The sequence below is a fragment of the Marmota marmota genome, unplaced genomic scaffold (genome assembly GCF_001458135.2).
Source record: "Marmota marmota marmota unplaced genomic scaffold, marMar, whole genome shotgun sequence".
Classification (NCBI taxonomy): domain Eukaryota; kingdom Metazoa; phylum Chordata; class Mammalia; order Rodentia; family Sciuridae; genus Marmota; species Marmota marmota.
The window spans coordinates 20916362-20937129 of NW_025999932.1; positions in this window are offsets into that span (position 1 = coordinate 20916362).

The window sequence follows — 20768 nt, forward strand, 5'->3', positions numbered from 1 at the left end:
AGCCCTCCCTCCATGGTCACCAGTTTGCTGACTACAAATCCTGTGACCTCTCAAACTCCTTAATTGTGTTACCCAATTCCTTATAAAGTATCTCTTTTATTATATTTTTTTTGTAATAGGAGATATAGATATATCTGTTCTGCTCTGTTTCTCTGAATACTCCGGATGGATGCACACATGGGCACATCTAATCAATTGAAGAAATTTAAAATTTGGTCAACACATTGAGCACCTCAGCAAGAGCTCTAGTAATTTCCTGGGCCTATTTACAACAGAAACAGTGGCTATGATATCTGCAGCCTTTGAATTGAGAACGTGGAATACAATAGAATGTATCATGGCACAAGACTTTTTTTTTTTTCTGTCCTGCATGCATGACTACTCCTGTAAATTTACTCTTTTGGTGTTATCGTTCCTCATTCCTGAAGAAAATATCTTAAGGAGTGTGAAACTCTTGATTTTATTGTTTTTATTATTTTTTAGATGTTGATGTACCTTTATCTTATTTATCTATGGGTGATGCTGAGAATGGAACCCAGGGACTCACACATGCTAGGCAAGCGCTCTGCCACTGAGCCACATCCCAGCCCCTCTTTATTTCTCTCTGTTGTTGCTGTTTTTACTTTATGGTTAAAAAAAAGTTTATGAAAACTTTATTTTCAAAACAATCACATTTATATATTTAAAATTAGTATCCCTTGAAATAGCAAACTTCTGATTTTATTTACATTTAACTTTTTGCCTGTGAAATATATATAGTTATATGTGATATATAATACACATATGTATATATGTATTATCAACAGTTATAGATATAGAAACTTACTTGGGGACTGGAGATTTATCTCATGTTAGAGTGCTTGCCCAGCATGTATAAGAGTTTGATTCCCAGAACTACCAAAAAAAGAAAGAAAGAAAACTATGGATTAAATGATGTGATTAAATGATTGGCAAAAGTGCTGAATTCAAAAAATTGTCTCAGCATATCTGTCTATATAGCTGTTCTCATTTAGTTCTTAACAATAGTATGAGTTATATGAGAAAAAAGTATCATGTTGTAACAATTTTGATACAAATAAAATTTTATTATCCTTTCCTTTTGTAAATTGATAACTTCTATTGATTGTTTTTATAAAGATTCCAGATTTAATAAAAGATTTAATATTTATGTAGCATGCATGGTGTAACTGACTAGGAACTATATTTCAACTTTGGTTTAACAAATAATAGGCTGGTCTGTATTGAGAAAAAAAATGTAAAATAAAAAAAGAATGTTCAGTATGTTCATGAGAGCAGTGAGCACATATCATGTTAAAATTGTAAGGACTCTTACCTCTTTCAATAGAGACAGTGCCTTGATTTTTCCCATATTAAAAAAAAAATTAAGACAGAAGATCCATTTCTAGAAAAGACTAAAAATTGATTTCTGTTATTTTGTTTCATTCTGTTTGTTTTTATGATATTAATGATTGAACCCAGAGGTTGGTGTATGCTAGGCAAGCACTCTGCCTGTGTTTTATACCCTTAGGCACAAAGAATTGATTTCTGAAGAAATCACACTTAAAAATCCTGTTTTGTCCTTGTCTGACTGGCTGTTGCCAACTATTCTTCTCTGGAATTCATTTTCATCATGATTTCTGAATATTGGTATAACCCAGGGTTCAATCTTCTTTCCTTTCCTAACTTCCATATTCCTGGAATTCCCATAAGTTTTCAAGATCTGAATAAAAAGCACAGATTGAGGTACAGTTCAACATTTACCTTCAGGTTCATATTTAGAATTCTCAAGGATCTTATAAATTTCATGCTGGAGTATAGTACCTTAGGAGACCTGGGTTACAACCATCAGTCTCAGATCCCCATCCCAGGAATACCCTCCCTTTCACCCAATGCCACCCAGAGGTGCATCTGAGGCATGCACTGTCGCAACATGCATGGCCAAACATAGAAACATAGACACTGGTCAGGGATAAGGGAGGATTAAGAAAGACACACAAACACTTATAAAGAAAAAGATGGGACACCAATCTCGAATGGAACAGTGACCCAGAGCTACCTCAGCACCTTTATTTTATAGAGTCTCACAATCAGGAAGTTAAAACTATAGGGGCATTGTTCTTTATGCCCTAAAATGTTATAAAACTAGAGTCATTTTTGTAGATATTTTCCACTGTTACAGTGCTAGAAACATCCTGTTATTTTCCTACTGCATCCAGGATTCCCATTGTCCAGAGTTTCTGCAAAGCAGGCAAGCTTGAAGTCTGCAGCAATTGCAATATATTGTGCTTTTCTTCCTATGCTCAGAATTCTCTATCCCCGGCAGCTGGTGCCTGAACTCAAGGTCAAGTCTGTCATAGTTCTCTACCTTTGCACAGAACTTCCTGTGCAAAGGTAGAGTTTTACCATAGCTCCTGGGAAATCTTGTCCTGCACCTTTGCACAGAAAGTTCCTAGAGCAAAACTTAGCTACAGCTCCAAGGCCATCAGAGACCATGATCCAAATCATCGCTTTCCACATGCATGCAGACACTCTAGTCTAAGAGTACAAGCTCCATCTGTCTTCCCCTTACTATATCCACCCACACTCTACAGCCTCAAGCCCTTACCTGCCCTGACCGCCATATCCCAAAAATGCCCCTTGGTAATACCTTGCTCTTAGATGTTCTAACACTTGTTATATATTCTAATTCCTAGTGGAAAGAACAAGGAAGAGACTCGCCTGGGAGCTGGAAGTGAACTCAGAATCATTTATGTGGGTGACGGGCACCTCAAAATCATTGCAATTGGGGCCACGTGGTCCAGAAGTCTTTTTGACTTCTTGATCTCTTGAATTTCTCCATTGAGGAGAGATACAACTGAGAGTGAGGCAGTTGGAGTCTCTCTGAACTAAAGCACAGGGCACAGAAGTGAGAGGCTCCCTCTTGCCTGGAGTAAGGTACATAGTATAATCTATACTTAATCTCTTTTGATTTCATCCAGCACTTAACTTTTAAAAGTTTGTATTCTGATGAACGTTCTCAAACTTTCCCTTCTGTCTTCCACAGAATTAAAAAAAAAAACAAAAACAATTGCCTAGTTCTATCAACCTACTGGCTCAGAAAAAAAAAGAAGAAAAAGAAGAAGAGGAGGTGGAGGAAGAGGAAAAGGAGGAGGAGGAAGAAGAGGAGGAGGAAGAGGAGGAAGAAGAGGAGGAGGAGGAGGAGGAAGAGGAAGAAGAGGANGAGGAGGAGGAGGAGGAGGAGGAGGAGGAGGAGGAGGGAAACAAAGAAATGGTATGCAAATTAGTTTTAAAGTATATGATGTAATGTTACTGTTTACTCAAAACTGTACAGATCAAGATTTTGCTCCCAAAGAACTGTGTCAGTTTGCCATGTTCCAATATTTTTCCAGCACCCTATGCTGGGATTATTAAAAGTGTTTCCCCATTGATCCACCCACCAGCAGATCTTCAGGAGTTCTCTTAATCTCTGGGTCAAAAGCCATTGTCAAGAGCAAAACAAGATCAAGAGCCTCAAAAACCACAGAGGGAAAGGACAGAAAGGACAGTAGTGGAAGCTGCGGGGAAGCCAATCTACCTGTTAAAGTGAATGGTTTTCTCACCTGGAGTCACAAGCACATTCCGATTTGTCATTATTCCCACCTGCCTTTCAGTTTCAGCTTTCCAGCTGACAGAGCTTTTCCTGTGATACCTGTCCTCCCTTGGTTCATTCTGCTTCCCTCATTGATTTATTGACTGCACTCTTATACATTTTCATTTTGGTTTTACTTTTTTTCCCTGTTTTTAAATCAGCCCACACTACATATGTGTGAAGATAAAAAGTTATATCAGGGAGACAAGACCAAGTTGATAGAGAAAACGCAGTTCTTGGAAGCAGTGAAATTGAGGTGCATAGCCCATATGTGTCAAGGTCTCAGGCAAATTAATAAACTCTTTAGGTCTTAAATTGCTCATCTCTAAAAATAGGGAAATAGCCGTATTTCCTATGGTGTCATGAGCTGCATAAAAATGTTTTGGTCAACAATTTTCTACAAGCTCCTAACACTGTAGCTGTCTTAATGTCGTAGTACACATATTTTTGATGATGCTGGGATAAACAAATCCACTGTGCTGCCAGTTTTATAAGAGTACAGCACAAACAAACATATATGGTACCTCATGCTTGATAATGACAACAAGCAGCTGTGGCACTGGTTTATGAATTCCCTATGCTATAGTTTGGTTGTATTAGAGTATACTCCTTCTACTTATTCAAAAAGTTCACTGGGAAACAAAAATGCAGGGTTACTCAGCAGCAGCCTCATTTGTTTCCATGCCTGCTCTATCTCTGGATTGCTTCAACAGGACAGACACGTCCAGTGATTGACCTATACCACCCACATTTGTGTAAGTGCACTCTATGAAGTTTGCACAGTGGGGAAATTGTCTAACATTGTACTTCTCAGATTGTGTTCCTATGCTCCAGTGACATATGACTGTGTAAGAAAATGTAGAAGTTTCTCAGCATTTAAAGGAACTTAAAATAATCTTTTCCCTTGCTTTCTTCCTTCCACCAAATGATCAGTTTGATAATGTTGTCTATCTATTAATAAAATAAGGAAAACATTTACATCTATCTATTGACTGATCTAAATGTTTTCCTTCTTTTATTTTAAATTGACAAAACTGTATGTATGTATTGTACATAACATGATGTATTGAAATACGCATACAAATGTGAAATAACTAAATTTGCTAATTCATATATGCATATATATCCTCATATAGTTAACTTGTATCTTGAGAAAACTTAGCATCTACTCACTTGCACTTTTTAAGAGTTCAGTATATTGTCACATGGATAACCTCAATAAGACAAGTTTAAGTTGCTGAAGTACAGGTTATAGAGTTAGAAAAAAAAAAGCTCAATCAATTTTTTTTGAATAGTGCATTCACAGCAATCATAAAGAAAGCAAAACTACTCAGAAGAAATACAAGTTAAGTATTAACACAATAATAGGACCACATACTTAATGTATAAAATTTCTGGCATTCCAGGGGAAAGAAATTTCCCTTCTCTTAGACTGTATCGACATAAGTCCAGTAAAGAATGAAATTGCTTCTCTAAATTTTAACTTATTTTATACTCTCTTCTGGTCAGGGTCCCGTATGTTTAATAGTGAAATCCTCTGGAATGCTAGACAACTATAGATAACTTCCAATCTCCATCTCTCACCTTCTCTCCAGCAACCAGAACTGATCATTACTACTGTGTATGGAAATAAAGAACACTGTTAATGATATTTATAATTTTTAGATGCTTATTAAAATGTAATTTTGTTTTCACTTATATATGTAAGTTAAAATGAAAGCTGATCTCACATAGAGAATAGAATGTAGTTACGAGATGCTGGGAAGTAAATGGGGAAAGAAGGGTACAGAGATGATTGTTAGTGTGTAAGGGTGCCTCAGTCCGGTTGCAGCAAAATAACCAGGGGGTGAAGAGCAACTTGTGTACATTGATACAGCAGGAGTGGGAGCCGTTTATTGTAGGACCGGAGGGGTATATATACATTCCACACAGCTTATTTTAATTAACATAAACTAGATACAGCAGTCTACCAATAAGGAATCTCCACACTTAATGGCTCGCTGGCATTACTTCACAAACCACTCCCTCTGGCAAAATGCCAGGCACCATCTTGACTTGTTTACAGACCCTAACATAAGGGGTGCAGTTAGATAGGAGGAATAACTTCCAGTGTTGAGTAAGGTATCTATGGTTAGTAGTAATTAATTGAATATTTAAATGTAACTAGTAGAAAGGATTTTAAATGTCCCAAACACAAAGAGAAAAGATATGTTTGAGGTGATAGATATACCAATTACAGGGGAATGATCATTACATATTGTATATGTAAATTGAAAAGTCATACTGTACCCCATAACTGTGTACATTTACTATGTGTCTATTAAAACAAAAATATATAAAGGTACCAAAACTTAGAAAAAATATTTCTATATAACTAATACATATACATAAAAATTTTCAAAATTCTAATTTTAATGCGGGATATTTTATGAGTTTGATAGTTTATCATGATTAGGTTAAATTAACTTACTACTGGAATAAAAAATTAATATGCTTAACCAGAAATTTCTAATGAGAATGTTACCTTTATAAAACTAGGAAATACTTTCAAATGTTGAATGATAAACAAATTAAGATTATTCAATCACATTTAGTAGGGCAAAAAATTTATCATTCATATTGACAAAATTACATTGATATACATGAGAAAAAAGTTGTAAAACTTCTTCTCACTATAGGTTTATTAAAAATTAAAATATTCAAATTTTCATTAATGAAAAAAGATTTCAAGACTAGATAATAAATGATTTTTTAATAAAACATGTCCATATAATATATTTATTAGAATACGACAACATATTTGAAGGAATTGGGGTAAATTAGGAATTGGGGTAAATCTGTGTTATTTAGTCCTAGTTTTAGTATTGTGTAAATCTAGCAGGTATTAAGATTGAAAGGTATAAGTGTCTCAGTTAATGCCAGCTGGTCATTGTGGTGCACAACTGTAGTCCCAGTGACTGGGGAGGCTAAGGCAGGAGGATGACAAGTTTGAGGCCAACTTCTCAAGTTTTGTCTCAAAATAAAAAATAAAAAGGGCTAGGGGTAGGGATGTGGCTCAGTGGTTAAGTACTGCTGGGCTATACCCCCAATACACTACTTCCCATGCACCCCCACCAAAAAAAAAATAATAATAGTGAGTACCAGAAATCTCTAGTCCCTCCATTTAAGGGATCTTTGACTTTGTTGCTAGTTAAACCATCAAGCCTGACTGAAGGATCTCAACTGAAGCAAGTTTTATGCCCACTCTATTCACTGGTGACTAATATGTGCAGCACTGTGAATCACTGGGTAATGTTGTCTGTAAAATGTAGCAACCACCAGTCTGTTCTGTCATTGGCATGCTGTTCCATGCAAGAGAAGGCCACCTCCATTAAATCCCCAAGTAGAATATATATGCTTTCCCCATTGAACTCACAAGTTTTCTTTGTTTAAAACATCTCCAGAAAGCCTGACTAGGTGCCTAGATAGCACTCATATTGTGGTATGACATCAGTCAATACAGTTGCTATTTAGGCAGATTTGCACTATTGCATGCATACAGCAAGTAGGCCTACAATCACAAGAAAATGTTAGAACATCATTGTGACTTTATGACTTCTAAAATGCAATGACAAGAGACTTGTAGAAATTCAGATGAAGAAGTCAGACTTGAGAAAACTCAGCATATCACTAGTACTTAAAAGGGCTGGACAATGACTAAAGATATTCTAAGTAGGATCACCAACAGCAGGTCTTGGAATTTTGTCATGCTTACAGGAAATGGTTAATCCTCTAAATGTCCCATCTGAATTTTAAACCCACTTAAAATCTCAAACTGTGCCATCTCAAAAGGCACAGTTTGAAATTTTAGTCACTTTCCTTTTAAGAAAAAATATGATATCTTTCATGTATACAAGGAAAGAGTGGACATCTGGGAAAATGATATTCTTTAACTCACTACAACCTAACTTAATCTTCAGCCAAAGACCTTAAGATCTCTGAATCTCAGAGTTTGAATATGAAAAGTGGAAATTATGGCATTTCTGAACCATGATTATGGTAATGATTATGCAGAAAGTCTTCAAAAAATTTAGAAACTATAAATAATTCATATTTATAAATTTTAAGTATAAACAATAAATTAATGCATGACAATGTTGGTTGTAATAATTAAATAATGAGATAAGACTAAATAAAACATTTATGCAACTATATATGATAATACCTGCTCCAACATTATGCCCAAAGAGATTTGCCTTGATTAAGGCTTAGTTTCACCTTGGTCTAATGAATCTTCAATTGTTGGAGAACTGGCTTTAGTGAAGTTTATAACACAATTTGAATGGCATATGAGCAATTTGTCAATGTTCTTTAGTAGCAGTGTTATTGGAAAAAAATATGTAAAATAGCATTTTGGAAAGACAGGGGTTAAAAGGAGTAATTTTTGGAGTGTGGGCATTTGGAAAACAGTGTAGGTTACCTATCCAGCTCACCAGCTCACTCCATCTTGCCACAAACCTGGTTTTTCTAGGTTTGGCTACACTGCCTTTTCCTAAAACTCAGTTTCCCCAGCTGTTGTGAAATAATTTTTAAAAGAGGAATTTTACCACTTTGTGGAATTAGTATGATGGTTTTTCAGAAAACAAATATTTTATCCAGATAATATTTATTCAGCCCTTACCTTGTTTGACACACTGGTTCTCAAATGATATTTTATGTAGTTTTAGATGTTGATTAAATGTCTCTCAGGTGCTATCATTCATTTATAACAAATCTATATAAACCAGAAAGATGTTTATCACAAGAAACATAACTTTAATTATAAAATAAATGTTGCTACAAATTTCAGGGATATATTCCCAAGCAGGGGCTACATAGATCAAACAGAATCAGGGTATTGTAGCATCATTATTACTCTAATTTAGCTAAAAATAGTTATAATTTCAGCTGTATCCAAAAGAAGTACACTTGCAACCTGCATTAAGTTTGTATAATTAGGCCATCACTATGGCACATGCCTATAATCCCAGCAATTCAGAAGGCAGAGGCAGGAGGTTCATGAAGTCAAGGCCAGCCTCAGCAACTTAAAGAAATCCTCAGCAATTTACTGTGACTCTGTATTTAAAATAAGAAAGAAAGAAAGAAAGAAAGAAAGAAAGAAAGAAAGAAAGAAAGAAAGAAAGAAAGAAAGAAAGAAGAAAGGAGGGAAGGAAGGAAGGAAGGAAGGAAGGAAGGAAGGAAGGAAGGAAGGAAGGAAGGGAGGGAGGGAAAAGGAAGAAAGAAACAGAGCTGGGGATATAGCTCAAGCACCCCTGGATATAGTTAAGCACCCCTGGGTTCAATGCACAGCTCAGAGAGAGAAAGAAAGAGAAAGAAGGGGGAGAGGCTAAAAGTTTGTATAGATAGACCTATGAAACCTCAAGGTGACTAGCAGGAGGAGGGGAGGTTTTGACATCTGTCTAAACAATTATCTTTTTCTTCCTGCATCCTACCCTATACTTAAGTTATAGAGTCAAGTAGCATTTCTATCATTTAGGATTCTCAAAATTTCAAGGGTACTTTCAGCATTTAGACTGAGGAAAGATTGGAATGTCTGACTTAAAGCGACTATCTCCAAAAAAAACAAAACAAAAAAAAAAAAAAAAACAAAAGAAACCAAGGTGATTTTTAGAACAAATATCTGGCCATTCAATACTGTTCTGCCATATGGTAAAACACCAGTCCTTGTGTGGGTGAGGTAAGGAGGGAGAAGGATTAGATGTTTTCCTGAATGGGCCAGCAGAGACTTGTTTAACTTTATTTGCATATTCAGCTTCTGCAGTGTAGATGTTCCTTCACTAAAAGGAAGCACTGGAATAAGCAGTACCATCATCTTCTATTCTTTAAGGTACAGTCTCCTTATGAGAGTATAACTGGGTATTGAGCATGAAATTTAAAAACCAATGGAAAAAAAATCATATATTGATGTATTATGATTTGGGACCCAATGGGTCCGGTACATGGGCTTATTCTTAAAATAGTAACCACTGTTTCAGGGATGGCCTCTTTGGGTTTACTTTTCCTCAGCACCTAGTCTCTACAAGTGTGAAAGAGTTTGCATACGGTCTATTAGATTTCTACCTAAATGACTACCCCCTTCCAACATCGCCTCCTGAGATGATTATAGGCCACTTTGATGGGAGATTTAGGAATTCCGAAACTTTTCAGTAATACATTTAGAGACAATTTGAGTTACTCCCAACAGATGGCTAATTGCATCTATTGTGTGGTGATTTAGCTCTCAGAGGCAATCTTATTACCCAGTTCTTGTTTGAAGAGAGGACAGCTCACTGTTTCCATGAGGTTGCACTAAATTTGGAAGGAGCATTAGGGATCATCTCCAACTCCCTCACTATACACATAGAAGAACTTACTTTGGTAGAATAAGGGAATACATCACTTATGAAAAAAAATTTTAAAAAACTCTTTCTGTGGGACTGAATATGTAAGACAATGGGCCCTTAGCACTGAAGAGGGTGTTTTCTTTAAGTTGCTTAGAAGAAGCTTAAAGAAAATGTGATTGAGATATACATGTACATATATATTTATATGTTATATAACATATCTATATCTATATATATAGATATAAATTATAAAATCAGCAACAAAGAAAAACAAAATTATATCATTTGCAGGAAAGTAGATGGAACTAGAGAGCATCATGTTGAATGAAATAAATAAATCATAGTTAGAAACTGAGGGTCATATGTTTTCTCTCATATTGAAAACCAGAGCAAAATAAAAAAAAAAAACAATAACAACAAAACAAATTTAAAAAGAAAAACAATCAAAACAAACAAACAAAAAAACACCAGAAGCTCATGAAAATAAAAGGGAGACAAGTAGAGTTAAGGAAGGAGATCAAGGGGGCATGGAGGAGAGTCATGGGGAGGCATTGAGGAATTAAGTTAGTCAAATTATGTTATGCGCATGTACAAATATTTCACAATGAATTCTACTGTTAGGTGTAACCCTAATGCACCAAATAAAAATAAAATATAATCAAATTCACAACTAATCTAAAAGAACAATTGTTTTTTAAAGAAACTATATAAAAATAGTGACAATTCACTCAATAATCTACTTGACAAGGTAACTATGATACATGTAATAACAGAAAAGGGAAAAAGAACCATTGGAGCTGATGGAGTTATTCCCATAGTGGGAAAATCTAGGAGTATTTGACAAAGGAAATAATATTTAATCTGAATCCAGAGAAGCAAGTAGAATTTCAAAAAGCAAATATTAGAAGGCCATGGTAATAGTTTTTGGAAGAAGGAGGAAATCATTCTAGCCAAGGCTTACTGGGATTTCATAATGGAACCAAAAAGCGTGTTGAGCTCAGTATAATGAGAGATATGGCATTAAAAGTACAAGGAGGCATCAAGTTCTATCCTAAAGAATAAATGCTTTATTCCATGAAATTTGTGTTTGAATTCCATTGGAAGTCATGGACAATATGGTCAAAGTTAGGAGTGACATGGTCAGAGTTTTGTTTTTGAAAGATAACTCTGCTACAAAAAGAGTGCTATCACACACATGCATACACACAAATAGACACAAATCCCCTCTACACACACACATACACACACACAAGCACACACACAAAAGCACACAGATATGGATGGTACTGGTTAGTGTCCTAAGTTGTCTACTGCAAATAGGAGAGATTTTTGAAAAATTATCTCCTGAAATTTTGCAATATCTATTAAGCATGCCTACCTTGCTTAATACTTAGATGACTTTTCAAACATCTTACCTATTAAATTTCTTGAAACTATCTTCTCACATCTCAAGTAGTGGCACAAATTTATCTGGTACCCACCTAGCTAAGTTTTTGAATAAAAATGTAAAGTTATATTGAAAATTCTAATAATAACAATATTAATGGTAATAATAATAAATGGCAGTAATTATCATTTAGTGTGCTTTTAAGTCAAAGTAATTATGTGCTTCACATGCAGGATCTAAATTATCCTTCACATCAATTGTATCATATAAATGATATTATTGTTACTTTGTACAAGTATTTTAGAGCTTATAGACTAGCAAAATAAGCCAAAGTCACAAAGATAATAATGAGAATGTATTCGAGAATTTTGGACAATTTCTTTTTATTTTGATTAAAATAGTCCCTTAGAATTGAATTTTAAAATAAGTTAAAATAAAGGTAGTAATATTTGGTGTATGCTCAAATCCCATGACCATGAGATGATCATTCATATTATTGTGACATATTTTATTTACATAGACACAAGTATGGAGAGACCTACTATTGTAATCAATATAGAAATTCATCTTCTTTGTAATTGAAAATGTTTGCCCTGGGTTGGGGATGTAGTTCAGTAGCAGAGGGGAAGCTCAGTGGCAGAGTGCTTAGTGTGTGTGAGGTCTTGGTTCAATCCTCAGCAACAACATAAATATTTACTTTTTCCCCTAGTGTGAGTTAAAATTTGTGTTTACTTTTTTTGAGAAACATATAAAAATATTTCTAGGAAAAAAAAGTATTTCATTCTCCAAAGACTCACAGCTTCTAAGAGCAAAGGACTCTCGTGATCAAATTTTATCCTTTCATTTTCAGGCCACAATCTCCAAAACATGATTACCACAATTAGGAAAGAGAAAGAGCAGACATCACAAGTCGTCTGCTTCCTGAACGAGTTATTTGTGAGACCCCTTTCAAGGAAACAGTAATTAATTTACGAGGAAGTTCATACAAACAACCTCTGTGATGTGCCTTGATCATTGGAAGATGCTGCCCATGCTAAAGGAAAATCCTGGAGTCATTTCAAAGAAGTCCACTCCCAACCCCAATTCTCAATGTTCAACGAATCACCAAATTAGTTATTTTTACCCCTAAATATTTCTCAAATATGTTTACTTCTTTCCATATTCACAACCACTAATTATCTCACAGCTGATTTAATGAAATAGCTTCCTAAGTAAATACCCATGTGTAGTTTGCCCCTAATCCATTCTGAACATCACAGCCAAAATTATTTTTACAGTGCAAATAAGATCATATTAATTCTCTTGTTAAAGCTCTACTGCTGTTTTCTTTGTATGTAAATTATTTCTGCCAATACCAGAATAGCAGAAAGTGAGTGGAGAAGGGAAAGAGAAAGGAAAAGAGAAGGAGGAGGAGGAGGAAAAAGGGGGAAAATTGTAGAAAAGATGGAGTGAAAACAGAGGGGTCAGTTTTATCTATAAGCTTTCTCTCTTGTCTTTAAAAATAGCTGAAAGAAGAAAAATAGTATTTTCTAATTTCAGTGGTTTATAGGATTCTGAAATATGTATGTTTTATGTATTTTTTTTCACATTGATAGATTCCTGATGCTCTTAGAAAAAAAAAGAGCAACTTGTAAACACAATACTAGGCTCTGTGTGGTCACTCAGGTTGCCCTGGGCTTGGACAACCTCATTATCTGCACTGCCTAAATGCAGTCCTTCCCATCATTGGCAGGAAGAGCTGAAGTTCAGTTTTAGAAAACTTAATTTCATATGTCTGTTTATGATACAAGTAAAGCCACCAAAAGTAGTTTAAACCTATGAGTCAGAAGTTCAAGACAGCGGTTACTATTTGGAAATAGAATCTGGCAGTCATTGGTATATAAATAATAGTTTAAAAGCCATGAAACCATATGAGAGCACCAAGGGAGAGAATGTCAGTGAAGAAGGGAGGAGGACCCAGGATCAAGCTCTGTGATTTTCCTATATAAAGAAACTGAAGAGAAGAGGGGAGCCAGTAAAGAAAACTAAAACCAGGAAAGAGTGATTTTCTGTTGTGATAGATCAATTTTACTTTTTTTTTCTTTTTTCTTTTTTTTTATTGGTTGTTCAAAACATTACATAGCTCTTGACATATCATATTTCATACTTTGGATTCATACTTAATAAATCTGTTGTGCTAGGTCAATTCTACCTCAGTCATTAGTAAAATTAGTATAATAATTCTAAAAGCATATGGTAAAAAACAGAGTCTCCATTTACTGAGTAAAATTAGTACTGAGAACAGAGCACAGGATTTAAAAATAGAGAGGGAAGATTCATTGGTGACTTGCTATAGTTGAATCTTGAATGTCTACCAAAGTTCCATGTAAAAAAGGCTTAGTCCTAGGGTGGAGCTATGGTAAGGTTGTGGGAACTTAGGAGGTGGAGCCTAGTGGGAGATATTTAGGTCATTGGGGTCATGCCCTCTACAGGATTTATGGGACCCCAGTCCCTTCTTCACTCTCTTCTCTTTTGCTTCCTAATGCATGAGGTAAGTGTTTTTGCTCTGCCACATGCAGTAACTACCATGATATGCTACATGCAGTAATTATCAATATTTTGCTACAGGCATAAGTAATGAGACAATTGATCATGGACTAGAACTTCCAAAACTTGTGAGCCAAAATAAACCTTTTCTATTCATTTTTTTAGTTTCTCCTCTTGGGTGTTTTGTTACCGTTTTGGAGTGATGACTAACGCATGACCTTAGTAGTAAAATATTAAAGTAAAAATTTTATCTCAATATCTTTAAGAAATAATATAATTAGGAGAAAGGAAGACTGTGAGTAGTAGATATAGGTCATTTAAACATTACGCTACCATTAAATATTTCATTTCATGCAATTTATTACTGTTATAAATAATGGAGAAATATAAAAATATTTTTACATTTGCCTGATTATTTTCTAAAAGTGACTATTTTCTAGAAGTGTTATTATTATATAAATAATTAATATATTTTAATATAATTTTTGCAAATAGTATGATTCAGAAACAGTTATTGCCTCACTCATTTCAATTATTACATTTACTATTCCTAATTTCTATCATATTTAAACAGATAATTATTTCTAATAGTAGTGAAAGGAATCATGTTTCATTTATAACAAAGTACCTTCTATTTTACTACTAGATGTTGCACTATCAATTTATCTATATTTCTTATTATTACATTAATAATATGTACATCATAAAATATAATAATTCTAAAAGCATATGGTAAAAAACAGAGTCTCCATTTACTGAGGTTTTTTTTTGAATCTTTTGATAATTTTTTTCAATCTTCATAATAATAACTCAAGATTTTTTTTAAACTATCTTCTAAATTTGTGGTACTTTGTTTTCTTTTTCCTGCTTTTTTCCATGGCCCACCCAATGGTGGAAGAACTGACTTTTCTTGTTATTCAGAATTAATAATTTTGCTTTTTTTTCAGAATGCCTTTTTAAATATATATGTTTAAGTTTTTCTACATCCTTAAAAAAGGTTTGCAAACTTCTGATTAACACATAATAATTGTCTACGTTTATGAGGTACAGTATAATATTTCAATACATGTATACAACAAGTACTGACCAAATTAGGGCAATTAAAATTTTCATCTCCTTATCATTACTTTATGCTTGGAGCCTTTTACCTTCTCACTTCCATTAGCCATAAAATGTATAATAGGTTACTCTGACCTATTGTCACCTCACTGTGCTGTAGGACACTGGAACTTGTCACTTTTATTTAACTGTGTGGCAGATATTATCTAACCTTTTCCTGCCCTGCCCCTGACTTTTCAGCCTCTAGTAATCACTTTTCTATATTCATATTGATTTTTTTTAACATTCACATATGAGTGAAAACATGGAGTATTTGTGTTTCTGAGTCTGAGTTATTTCACTTAACAAAATGTCCTCAGAATATCTTTACTTACCTCAATATTATTTTGAAGTCTTATTAATCTATAGGAAGAACTGACAAATTGTGTTCTGTGAGCGAATTCTGACCTGTCTCCTGTTTTTCAAAGATGGTTATATTGGAACATAATCATATTCATTAGGCTGAATCGAATTTGAAGTCATTTTTGGATTTCTTTGTGAATTTGCAATTGTTCCAGCACCATTTGTTCAAATACTATCTTTTCCCATTGCATTCCAATGGCTCCTTTTCAGAGATCAGTTGACTATAGGTCTACTGGCATGTACCTCCTCAATTTTGTTTGTCTGAGAAAGTTTTTATTTCTTCTTCACTTTTGAAGGAAAAATTTTATAGTGTACAGAATCCTAGGTTGGTGGAGTTTTTTTTCTCTCAATACTTTAATAAATATATCATTCTACTCTCTTATTAATTGCATGATATTAGAGGATAAACTGGCTATAATTCTTATTTTTGCTCCCTATGAGAAGGTGTTCTTTTTCTGACTTCTTTTGGGATTGTTTTTTAATCTTTGATTTTCTATAGTTTGAAAGTGATATGCATGAGCTTCTTTTTTTTTTTTTTTCGTTTTTCATTTATCCCATTCCTGCTTCTTCCGTTATTAATGTGCAGGTAAGGTGTGGGTGGAGGAAAGGTATGTGAGGAGGAAAGGGTTCTACAGTCCTATCATTAAGTCACAGTTTTCTAGTGAGTTTTTGCCTCTGGACCATGGCTTTGAGATGTACATCTCAGTTCCCCACTTCTCTCTGATGAGGTAGGATGATTTAAGTGAACTGGCAGCTGGAGTTGGGGATCTCCCTTTCCTCAGGTGAGTTAAGCTCTGATAAAAGCCATAGAAGGTTAGCATCTGGGTCAATAATTTCTCCTGTGGGTAGGCATTCTTAAGATGAACAGAATGATCTATACTATCTGAAAATGGTTCTTTTCTCCTCTCCCTGACAGAAGCCTGGAGTTCTTCACTGTGAGGGCCTAAGCAACCCACGGAGGAGGTAAGGATTCCAATGCCATGCAGATCCTTCCATGATTTGGTTCCTGTGAAAATTTTTGAATTTCAGATTTGTCTATACCAAGCCTCTAGAAATTCACCAAGTTACTGTTAGAGTCTGTAAACAAGTCAGGATGGCGCCTGGCATTTTGCCAGAGAAAGGTTAGAGTCTATAAACAAGTCTGGATGGCGCCTGGCAAAATGCCAGAGGGAGTGGTTTGTGAAGTAATGCCAGCGAGCCATTAAGTGTGGAGATTCCTTATTGGTTGACTGATGTACCTAGTTTATGTTAATTAGATAAGCTGTGTGGAATGTATAAATGTATAAATACCTCTGTTGTCCTACAATAAACGGCTCCCACTCCTGCTGTATTAATGTATTAACAAGTTGTTCATCACCCCCGGTTAGTTTGCTGCAGCCGGACTGTGGCAAGTTACAGTTTAGATTTCTCTACCCCAGCAGTTAAACCGAAAGGTGTCTCATCTGTTTGGTTTCTCTCACGTAAGTTGTGTCCCTATATCAATCTATCTCTTCAATTTGTGGTCAGTGGCTTTCCCTACAATTGCATGCATTTTACTAATCTAAAAAGAGTTGTTGATTTTTCAGTTTGTTTTGGTTTTTACTTGTTAGAATGGCATGGACAACTCTTATGCTTCTTATATCACAGACCAGACAAATCATTTTTACCCTATTCTCACATTTTGAGATGACTATTCAGAATATACCACCATAACTTTAATTTTGTTCAGAGTTTATTATGACTTATACTTATAAAATAACCATGAATCCTGTGACTTTAGTTTTCTGTGAATTGAAATTCTGTATGTTGATACAACCTATATCTTTATAGCAATATTATTGCTTAAACGCTAAAAGGTAATAGATACTTCCTGAGGTCCTATAAAGATGAGTTTCTTTCTTTTCCCAAAAGAAATTACAGAACTCTCACATGAGCAACCTATACATTTCAAATCAGCAAATGATCACACCAAAATAAGAAACAGACAAAACCACTAATTAACTTCTTCCAGTGCTTCTTGTTGAGGACTTATGGGAAACAATAGTTCACCAATCACAGTTAGTTTTCTTTTTGCTAAAAATGATCATATTGTCACTGTGTGAACAGCAGGCTTCCCACAGGTTATGTTATTCCTTGGAAGAAAGATGTTCTCGAAACTGTGTTAAGTATCTGAGATCAACAAGAAATAATTTAAAGTAACTTCTCACTAAATAACCTACTTTGATTTCTTATAGAAAGTTTGTGTTAGGAAAGGTAATAAAAGGAAGGAAAATAATAAATAATGTTTTCAGATATGCAAAGTAAACCTTTGATCACAAATACATTTCATAATCTATATTTATATGCAGAAGCAAAGAAAATAGACAACTATCTTAATGTATTAAGTCGATTTTGTCTTGCTATAACAAAATACCCAAGGCAAGCTAACTTTACCCAAAAAAGGGGATTATTTTACTCATGATTTTGGAGATTGAATGGTATGTTGCTGGCATTAGCTTTGCTCTGATAAGGCACTCAAAGATCTCATCATGATGAGAGCATGTGCAGAAGCAAGAGATCATATTTTGGAAACAAGAACCAGAACTACTGCAGTTTCACAATCCCTTCTGAGTGCACATTTCACTAGCTACTCATCTTCAAATCCATCACTTCCCACCAATACACTGAAAACTAATATTTCAACATAAATTGTGATGAAACTTTATCCAAACCATAACATTTTCCTCTTAACCTCCCTAGATTCATGATAATCTCACAACTCAAAATGGATTAATTCTATCCTCAATAGTCCTAAAGACTTAACTTATTCCAGTATTACTCAAATGTCCAAGTCTAGAATTTCATCTGATATTCAAAGTCAACTCTTTCAGCTGTGACCCCCTAAATAGTCAAAATCAAGTTACACACATTCAAGGGATAAACGTTCCTATACAAAAAGGAAGAGGAAGGAAGGAAGGATAAATCATCTCAATACAAGACCAAAACTAGCAGGACACATAGAACATCCTAATGTTTCAAATCCAGCATCTTGCAAGAAGTGGGCCTGCAAGGCCTCAGGTAGCCCTGTCCCTTGGTGTTGCTGTTCATTGCTCATGGCTACTGTTTGGGGTATTGTTATTACTGGATTTCCTGGCTGGGAGAAGCACATTGCTGGTCACTCTACTTTTCTGGGATCTTCTAGCACCTCATTCCTGTGGCTTCATTATCCCATCAGAGGCACTTATAGATGGGCTCTGACCCTGCTACTTTAGACTTCTGATTGTTCTCTCATGATTTTCTTTGAAATTCTAATGGAGGTCACCATGACCTCATAGCTCCTGCATTCTGCACAATTAGAGTTAACACCACATGGATACAAAAATTGTAAGTGGCATAAGCTATACCTGGGCTTGCTTGAACCAAGGCTTCACCCTAGAGTGTTCTACTAGCTAGATGTAGGGAAATGAACATGAAGGTAGTAGTAGGTGGCGAGCCCTTGAAGAGTTTCCAAGTGTTCCATGAAATCATTCTGCCCTTCCAGGCCTGTAGTTATGTGATGAGAGGGATGACTTTGAAGACTTGAGGTATCATCAAGATCTTTGTCCAATAGCCCTTCCATCTAGCATCCCTGCTCTGTGTATTAGGAAGTGATGGCTCATGGTTACATGTTTTGTTTTGTTGTTATTGTTGTTGTTGTTTTTACTTCTTCTTTACCCAGGATGTGGATTTTCTAAAAGTTTTTACAGTTTCCTGTTTCTTTGGCTCCCAAATATCACTATAAATCTGACTAAAAGTAACCAATATTGCTCATGAAGTAGCCTGAATTCCTTAAGGTTTTGAAATTTCCTCTGCTGAGGAAACTAGTCCAATATTAAGTTTGACCTTCCACAGAGTACTAGTGAATAGTCAAAATGCATCCAGGTTCTTTAGTCCAATTTCCAGTGGAGGCTTCATTTCCATTTTAGATAAGTTCCCTACTCTCCACACACTCTAAACACTGATCACAATAGATTAAAACACTCTACTCACAGCATTCTAGGCCTTCCCCCTCTGAACACTTCTGTTCTTTTCCCGTCACCCAGTCCCAAATCCACATTCACATTTTTGGTACAGTTATAATTATGACTGTACTACTTTGTACCTATTTCTATATTAGTCTGTTTTGTGTTATTATAACAAAATACCTGTGGCAATCTAACTTTATAAAGAAAAAAGATTTATTCAACTCATGGTTTTGAACATTAGGGGCATGACTTTGGTATCAATAAAGCATCATATCGAGGCAGCAATGGAAGATCACAACTCCAAATCAGGGAATCAGAGAATCTGGAGTCCCAGGATCCCTTCTGAGGAACCCTTGATTGATCTATGAATGTCCCGTTAGATTCCACGTCTTCAATTTTTCACCACCTCCTACTTCTACTCTGAGGTTCAAAATTGTAATACATGCAACTTATCCACATATTTATTTCATATCCAAGTAAGAGCATTACATATGTGAAAATCTGAGTTTAGGTTGACTTTTGTTGCAATTCTATTGAGAGAGAGAGAAACTATTATCAGGATTCCATTTTCTATCTCCTGGCAAGAATCTCTCCCTAAGTCACACACATATGTGACCAGCAGCCAAACATCCTAAATTTCCTGTTTTTGAAATCCTATCATTAAGAGAAAACAGTTTCCCAAAACCCAGGAAAATGAAAAAGTGAAAATCCCAAGAATCCATCTAAGGATTTCATGTCACCATTCTACTCATAAATAAATCACTGTTATGATACATATATAACTCTGTCTGATAAACAACAGTCCAAAGCAGGGGTGCTCTTAAAGTTTAACAACCTGCTTTGATAGTTGGGGATGGGAGTCAGACTCTAGTTTGTGGCACTTGTACATTTCATGGTTCAAATACTGCCACCATTGGCTAATTCTAAACTGATAATAAGAGGTTAGAAGCTATGTAGGGCTATGGATGTGGCTCAGTGGTAAAGTGCTTACCTAGTGTGTGTGAGGCCCTGAGTTCAATCGTCAGCACTGCCAAAATAAAAAAATAAATAAATAAAATTTAAAAAAAGATGTCAAGTGTGTAGCATCAGGAAACATTGCACGCTGGGTTAAAATTTATTCTGCTTACAGTCAAATGTCCAGTAAACTGGTTGGATTTGAGTTCAATTTCATGAAGTACTAATTAAGTCTGACCTCCAGCACTATGGTATTTTTGTGCAAAAATCCCCTTGTCTACACAAAAGAAGTCTTAATTTATATTCAGTGGTTTATATCTTCACTGCTAATTTCTTTTCCTTGTCTAATATTAACTGATATTTCCTTATCAATATTAGACTAAAGTAATGAAAACATTAATGCCTATTATATTTCTTATAATAATAAGACTGTTCATCATTAAAAATTATGCTGGGCATTATTTTAATCATAAATATGAGTTATGAAC